Source organism: Coregonus clupeaformis, unplaced genomic scaffold (assembly GCF_020615455.1).
Source record: "Coregonus clupeaformis isolate EN_2021a unplaced genomic scaffold, ASM2061545v1 scaf4251, whole genome shotgun sequence".
Classification (NCBI taxonomy): domain Eukaryota; kingdom Metazoa; phylum Chordata; class Actinopteri; order Salmoniformes; family Salmonidae; genus Coregonus; species Coregonus clupeaformis.
In genome coordinates this window covers 20,686-29,003 of record NW_025537705.1, presented here as the reverse complement: position 1 = coordinate 29,003, position 8,318 = coordinate 20,686, and the positions used below count along the sequence as shown (strand labels likewise).

The following is an 8,318-nucleotide window of genomic DNA, read 5'->3' as shown; positions in this document are numbered from 1 at the left end:
ACGGATTACTGTTTGTTGTGACCACATTGCTTCCTTTATAGGATGATTGTGCATTTTTTCTTGTTATCTTTGTTTAGAGATTTTGTTTCCTGGTGAGCCTGTTTTTCTTTAGCTCTTATCTAAAGATACAGTATATATTTAATCATCCTCTTTATCTTACTCATAAGGCTTTGGTCCACAAATTATATTAATTTAGTATTAGTTCATTAGTATTAGTATACAATATAAAAATGTCTTAGTAATTCTGAGAGTAATCTATTCTCATAGGTTGTTTTAATAGGTAATGTGCTAATTAGTGTTAAACACACATTCTGGACAATGTTAAGTGCACAGTAGCATTAACACACACAGTGATGAAACTAGTTTTGACAGATGGCGTTTGGCTTAACAATCCACAGACTCATAACAAGAAAACAGTTTGACAGAGTTTGTTCACAGGAAAACTCTGTAGGGACACTAAATACACACATACTGTACAGTACCGTCAGAAAACACAATAATCATTCACAGCCAGCCACCTAGCCAGCCAGACAGACAGAGCTTCGTGACTGTATGTAGCTACTATAAAACCAATGGAGTGCAAAGAGTTATGAATTACATGTTTGCCCACAGTGTGCCAAAACCAAACTGTTCAACTGTTTTCTGCTTCTCCTGTTTTACAGGGTCTCACTCTCAGTTGGATGGTAAGTCCCCTCGTTTTTTCAATCAAATGTCCGTTCTTTTCCTAATTGAACGACACAGCCATGCACCTATTCACTGACTAACTAGTGAGCTTCCAATCTCTTCACTTCCTGTGTGTGCTCTGTTGTAATCCCTTGTCCATCTGTGTCTTTGTTAGTGTGTGGAATCTCTCCTCTCAACACTAGGATCGTGGGGGGTCAGAATGCTCCTACAGGGAATTGGCTATGGCAGGTCAGTCTGCAGATATCTGGCAGACATTTTTGTGGGGGATCCTTATCAACAAAGAGTGGGTGCTGACTGCTGCTCACTGCTTTCCCAGGTGAGGACCCATAAAAAACACAGGGCTCAATTCAATCAAATCCGTATTGTAGTATTTCCACAAACTGTCACAAAGTAGGAATAATAATATATATTTAGATTTTCATGTGATCACATAAAACCACTAAATAGTTTTTGGGACAGTAAAAATACTTTGTAAACAGACTTTCCTCCCCATGTTTTAATTTACCAACCAAAATGAGATGTGGGAAGTAAAGGGAAGAAGTTCGAAATACGATAATACTCAAATATTGCTGAGGTGGGTGCACCGGCCCTTCAAACATTTAATACACTTCTAACTTGAAACTCTTTTCTCAGCACCAGTACATCAAATGTGGTGGTCTCCTTGGGTCGTCAGAGCCAGCAGGGCTCCAACCCCAACGAGGTGAGCAAGACGGTCGCTCAGATCATCCGCCACCCCAACTACCCGGTAGTACCAGTGACAACGACATGTGTCTGCTGAAGCTCTCCTCCCCGTGACTTTTACCAACTACATCCAGCCAGTCTGCCTGGCAGCACCAGGTAGCTCCTTCTATGCTGGCACTACTAGCTGGGTCACCGGCTGGGGAACCACCAGCAGTGGAGGATGTGAGTACACAGATATAGCTTGCTTTAAGTACTACTGATGATGGATCAGAATTCTGAGAGATATTGTCTTGTGTAAGGGTTGAATGTGTCTCCTCAGTGTCCCTGCCCTCACCACAGACTAGAGCTGGACGATATGGCGAAAAATTTATATTGTGATAAATTGCCTGAATTGATGCGATAACGATGAATGGCACAATACGTTTATAACATTCATGTACAACCCAGTTTTTTTTTATTACCCTTTAAACTACTACTACGAGTTTGATTGTTGTAGCCATCAATTTTCCCATGAACAATCACCCATATCAGCAAACTTATTTCATTTCAAATTTCTCTATCATAGGCTACTTATCTTAATGAACAATATCAGCAATGCCTGTAAGTGGTTGGTATGGTCGGGGTCAATAATTTTCCGTTTATCATCCCAGCTCTACCACAGACCCTACAGGAGGTGAATGTGCCAGTAGTGGGAAACAGGCAGTGTAACTGTGACTATGGAGTTGGCTCCATCACCGACAACATGATCTGTGCTGGTTTATCAGCAGGAGGAAAGGATTCTGTCAGGTAAAATGCCTTTTGTTAACTAATGTAAAGCATACTGTGTCCATAATAAGTATATAGGTTATAGGTTGAGAGCTTTTGTGAAAGAGCACAGTTAGAAAATTATGGCATATAGAAGCAAACCAGATGGACATCATGAAAATGATCGGAGGAAGTTCAGGAGTAAAAAAAATTATAATAATATAATTATTGTAAAATTTGACTGTGTCCATAAAATGTATATAGTATGTAGAGGCCTAAGCATTGTTGTTGGAAAGTAATGAAGGGAAATATAATTTTTAAAAAGGATATGTATGAGTGTATGTATGTGTGTATATATATATATATATATATATGAGAAAAAAACATATGGGGGATTGGAAGTGATGCAGACAATTACATTGATGGAAGTTACAATCTATCTGCAATATTAAAGCTGATCTACCCCCTAAAAAAAATATAGCATTTTTGTTTATTACAGTGTCGGTCAATTACACATTGGACCAATTCTCCAGACACAGGTTATACCTAATCCTAGACTAAAAAGCATTTTCAATAGAGATTCCCCATTGAAAATGCTTCTTCGTCTGAGACTAGGCTTCATCTTGGAAACCGACCCATTATATTTCATAATCCTGTGAAAATTCAATCTCAGTGACACTGTAAATCTGTCTATGCATAGGGGGACTCAGGAGGTCCGATGGTGAGCAAACAGGGTACTCGCTGGATCCAGTCTGGCGTTGTGAGCTTTGGCCATGGCTGTGCTCTGGCAAATTTCCCAGGGGTGTACGCCAGAGTTTCCCTGTTCCAGACCTGGATCAACAGCCAGATCACCAGTAACCAGCCAGGCTTCGTCACCTTCTCCTCCAATGGGACTGACTCTGACCTCAGTGTCACCTGCGCTGGTCTGCCATCAGTCGGAACCACCACCACCCCTACTACCACACCTGCACGTACGCACCTATAGTCTAACTTGTGAATATGGCTAAACCTTGATGTGAATCTCTCTACCTCTGTAACAAATCTGACTACTGGATTACTCCCTTTTATCTGTCTCTCCCTTTGCAGCTGTGGTGTGTGGCAGCGCCAGCGCCTCTTTGAACTCCCGTATTGGTGGGGGAAGCTCGTTGGCGACAGCAGGCACCTGGCCCTGGATAGCCAGCCTACGGAAGAACGGAGCACACGTCTGCGGGGGGCACGTTAGTGGCGGTGGACTCTGTCATGAGCGACGCTAGCTGCTTCTCCAGGTAAGTTAACTCTACCTGTATGTGAAAGGGGAGAGCAAGTAGTTAAATTCTGGATTAAATGTCAGTCCTTACATGATTCTAAGGAAATCTAGTCATATAACCTATTTTTAGATTTTTCAAGGTGCCATTACATTAACATTTAATGACGCTTTCCTTTTCAAGACTCATGCAAAAGGTTAACCAAGGTTAATTAGTCCGACGTAGGACATTCGTACAATCATTGTGCTAGTGAAAATCATTTTAGGGATAGCTGTGCAAAAAACACCATCCATGTTTTACACAACCAGTGCTGCAGAAAGCATGGCCATGGTGTAATCATCATGTCAATCAGTGTCTGGATGTGACTGCATGGGGCCAACTGCACGACGGACCTCCGTTTGCGTCACACTCTGCATGGTTCTATGTACTGAATTTTTGGAACGGTCTGTATACAACACTCTGTCGCTCTGTTTGCGTAGAGTGTGTAGAGCCCTTTACTGTAGTGTACCAAAGGGGAGAGCCATCAGCCAACATCTCTCCAAAACTACTGTACAATTCTGGTTTTACCATCCTGATCAGCTGGACAGTTTAAAGTTTTGATACCTTCATAGATACATATATACTGAACAAAAATATAAATGCAACATTATACTGAGTTGCAGTTCATATAAGAAAATTAGTCAATTGAAATAAATAAATTAGGCCTTAATCTATGGATTTCACATGACTGGGCAGGGCCACAGCCATGGGTGGGCCTGGGAGGGCATAGGCCTACTTGGGAGCCAAGCCCACACACTGGGGAGCCAGACCCAGCCAATCAGTATGACTTTTTCCCCACAAAAGGGCTTTATTACAGACATAAATACTCCTCCGTTTCATCAGCTGTCCAAGTGGCTAGTCTCAGACGATCCCGCAGGTGAAGAAGCCAGATGTGGAGGTCCTGGGCTGGCGTGGTTACACATGGTCTGCAGTTATGAGGCCGATTGGACGTACTGCCAAATTCTCTAAAACGATGGCTTATGGTAGAGAAATTAACATTCAATTATCTGGCTACAGCTCTGGTGGACATTCCTGCAGTAAGTGTGCCAATTGCACGCTCCCTCAAAACTTGAGACATCTGAGGTATTGGGTTGTGTGACAAAACTGCACATTTTAGAGTGCCCTGTCCCCAGCACAAGTTGCACCTGTGTAATGATCATGCTGATCAGCATCTTGATATGCCACACCTGTCAGGTGGCTCGATTATCTTGGCAAAGGAGAAATGCTCACTAACAGGGATGTAAACAAAGATGTGCACAAAATTTGAAAGAAATACGCTTTTTTGTGCGAATGGAACATTTCTGGGATCTTTTATTTCAGCTCATGAAACATGGGACCAACACTTTACATGTTGCGTTTATATTTTTGTTCAGTATACATAACCCATACATATCACATTCATAAGCAGTGTATATTAATTTAATAAATACTTATGTCAACAACTGCAAGTAAGAAAATATGAACTTGCTACAATCATTAATTGTATTGAAAATGATGACAACATTCATACTAAAGTTAGATGCACTATGCAGAAATCGCGCCGCCATTTGCCTAATTTCAGTTTATGTGACAAAACAAGCAATCATTGTGTAGACAATCATTGTACCATCTAAACCACTGTGAAATATATTTTCCATAACCAAAAAATATTGTATTTTCAACTGTTTGAGGCTGGTGTACAAAACTGAAAGTAAAAGATGCAAAAACAAAACTTCAGAATGGGAAGCATAGAAATAGCACACATACAACAGATCTACAGCTTGCTTTCAACGGGAATGAAAGATCTATAACTCACATTTCTATGCGAATTTGGTCGGGTCGCCCAAAAAGTTAGATATTGTATGACGGGTGCCTACCTAGGGAGTAACACATTCTTCATAACACATTCATAACCCCTACATATCGCATTTATAAGCAGTACATAAGCATTTCATAAGACAGCAATCAGAATGAAGAATTTAGTGTCCCTCACTAAACAGACACAACTCATTCCATCTCTCAAGCCAGCCCAACGTCTCTCAGTGGACCGTGATCCTGGGCCGTCTGAAGCAAAACGGCTCCAACCCTAACGAGGTAACCCTGAATGTCCTCAACATCACCATGAGCAACCTGACGGGCAACAACGTGGCCATCCTCCTACTGGCCAGCAAACCCAAGTTGTCTAACTATATCCAGCCTATCTGTGTGGACCAGGGAATCAGCACCTTCAGCACAGGGACTAAGTGCTGGGTGGCTGGCTGGGGCACGGGCCAGGGTGGGGGTAAGTGGATGGACAACTGTCTGTGTGTTTGTGAGAAATGTGCCTGTTCAGGAACAACCTCTATAGCGCCTAGACACTTGTGTACATCTGAAAGAATTGGAAAAGCAATGGTAGGACTGTAGGTCCACCTTTCCTCTGATAGGATAGGTGGGATTTTCACCATATTGCTTACACTCTATCCAGGCCTCTCAGATGTACACAAATGCCTAGGGTAGGGGCTGGCTAGGGATTGTTTCCGAAAAGATACGACCTTAGGAGTATGGGTGGATGTGTGTGTGTGTGTATTGGTATGATAAGTAATACACTCTCTCTCTCTCTGTCCTCAGCTGAGCAAGTCCTGCAGGAGTTCCAGACCTCTGTGGTGGACTGCGTGAATGTTTCATCTTCGGACAACATTTGCACCGGAACTGTGACACTACTGCAGGTATGGTACAGTTGATCTATTAATCTGTCCCGTCTTACTATTTTGCTTGCATCATGTTATTATAAGCACATAACAGTATAACCATATTAACCCATGCGTCTCTCCCCATAGGGTGATGTTGGTGGTCCTCTGATGTGTAAGCAGGGCAACTCGTGGTTTCAGACTGCTGTGTTGACTGTCGACAGCAGCAGCAGCAGCAACACCACTAGCAGCAACACCACTAGCAGCAACACCACTAGCACTAACAGCACTAGCAAAGCACTATCGAGCCAGAGTCCCCGCATCTCCACCATCCAAGTCTTCACCAAAACCTCTCACTTTAAGAACTTCCTGGCTGACAAACTGGGACCCTTTCTATCCCCCACCACCGCCACAAACACCACAACCACTGCTACCATCGCTATCACGACCCCCCTCAGTTGGTGGCAGCAGTGGAGCTTCCCCAGCCCACTCCTCCTTCTCTCTCTTCCTCGTCCTCCTCTTCTCTCTCTCCTCTGTCCTCCTGTTGGGTTGGAATTGACACTAAGCAACTCCATGGCAACCAAGCCCTTTATGTAACTTTCCACCAATCAAAAGTCTATTTTTCTAGCAATTCATCAATTTCTGTCAGTGACTGGCAGTGTCTGTCAAAGCCAAGATTGCAATGTTGAACTCAGGGAGCCTTCATCTCCAATCACTTGAATTATGAATGTTTACAACTTCCCCTTTGGCTTTGACATAGTAAAGAAAAACAATCAATAATATATATTTTTGCTGTCACAATATTTGTTGTGATGCTATGATTCAATATGCTTGATTTTCTGTTCAAAGCTATCTGGGCATGTGTTACATATTAATATCCAGATAAATATGACCGTAGTAGCACACCTCGACTTTCCCCAAAGATTATAGTAGAGTCTATACTGGAGTATCTGTGACCCAAAATGGCACTTTAAGTAGCCTACATGCACTGAACTATTAGATAGTCATACTGCACTTTACTGGACATGTGCCATGGATTATTATATACTTAACACACCACAACGTTATGATGATGGTTTAACAGACTTGAATCCAAAATGCTGCCTGTCGAAGGTATATTTTGTATGAGATTTTGTATTTCATCATGTTTCTAACTAAGCTTTGAATATGACTGTGTGTTTTAACAACTATCTCTATGTAAGCAGGGTAATCCTTGATGTTGTGTGAAGCACAGACTTTATTTTGTGTACAAAAATAAAATATGACACGTTTTTTATTTTCATGTTCTGAAAGCATTTGCTAAGATCTTTTGCTTTACTTGAAGAACCTTGTCTCTCCACCATCTTAAAGTGCTCTATGCAGGAAGTAGTCCTATACTGTATGTCAGTGATGAATTAATACAATTTCAAGACAAAAAATACATTGACAAAAATGTTTCTGTAATATTCAGTCAATAAATGTATGGTTGCCAGTTTGTGTCCCTTTGTCTAGTCAACTGTTTATCAATTTTGATTGTAGAAAAAAATATAATGTATCATATTTTCCTATAATACCATGTCCTCATAATAATATCATAATTTGTTGTAGGGTTGCAAAATTCTGGTAACTTTCCCAAAGTTCATACCCTGGCTGATGTAACTCGTGTGGTACACAGCGAGGGAGGACTGAGTTAGGTGTCAGCCAGACTACAAAACGGTTTTCCAGAAACCCTGGTTGAAATATTCCTAAAATTCGGAGTCCTCCAACAAGAGTCCTATAAATCTACCCTAATAATCCACACTAATCATGGAATTGTGATGACAAAGGTCCAATTGTCATGAACTGTGCACCAGGCTCCAGGTTTAAACTGCTACGTATGGTCTGCGTTCCATAATGATTCAAATAGGCTACATGTCCCAAATTATTGCACAACTTGTAATACGTTGGCCTAATATGATACACTATTGCTAGCGATCCTCAGGAACAAACAAACGGATGTGACAGAGGAAAGAAAGGTAAACTAACAATGTAATGGAATGATGCAAAATGTAAGGAAACTAAAACTAATGTGACCGTTATAAATGTATGTGGGTATAACTGACAGTGGCTACCGATAGTGGCTAATATTTAACACGATACAAATTGTAAAACATACAGTAAAAAGTCCAGGCATATAATTAAAACATTCTAGAAATCATATATCAATTCGGTAGGTTTGGCGCTATACTGTCATCTGCGCATGGCTACAGAAGATTGGATCTCCAAATGTAATTCTTGCAAGTTATAAGGCCAGCATTTCATA

General features: G+C 41.4%; 1 pseudogene; it reads left to right on the top strand.

Moving 5' to 3' along the window:
• The first annotated feature begins 662 nt into the window (after positions 1 to 662).
• LOC121550795 lies at positions 663 to 6,937 on the top strand (annotated as a pseudogene).
• Positions 6,938 to 8,318: the final 1,381 nt, after the last annotated feature.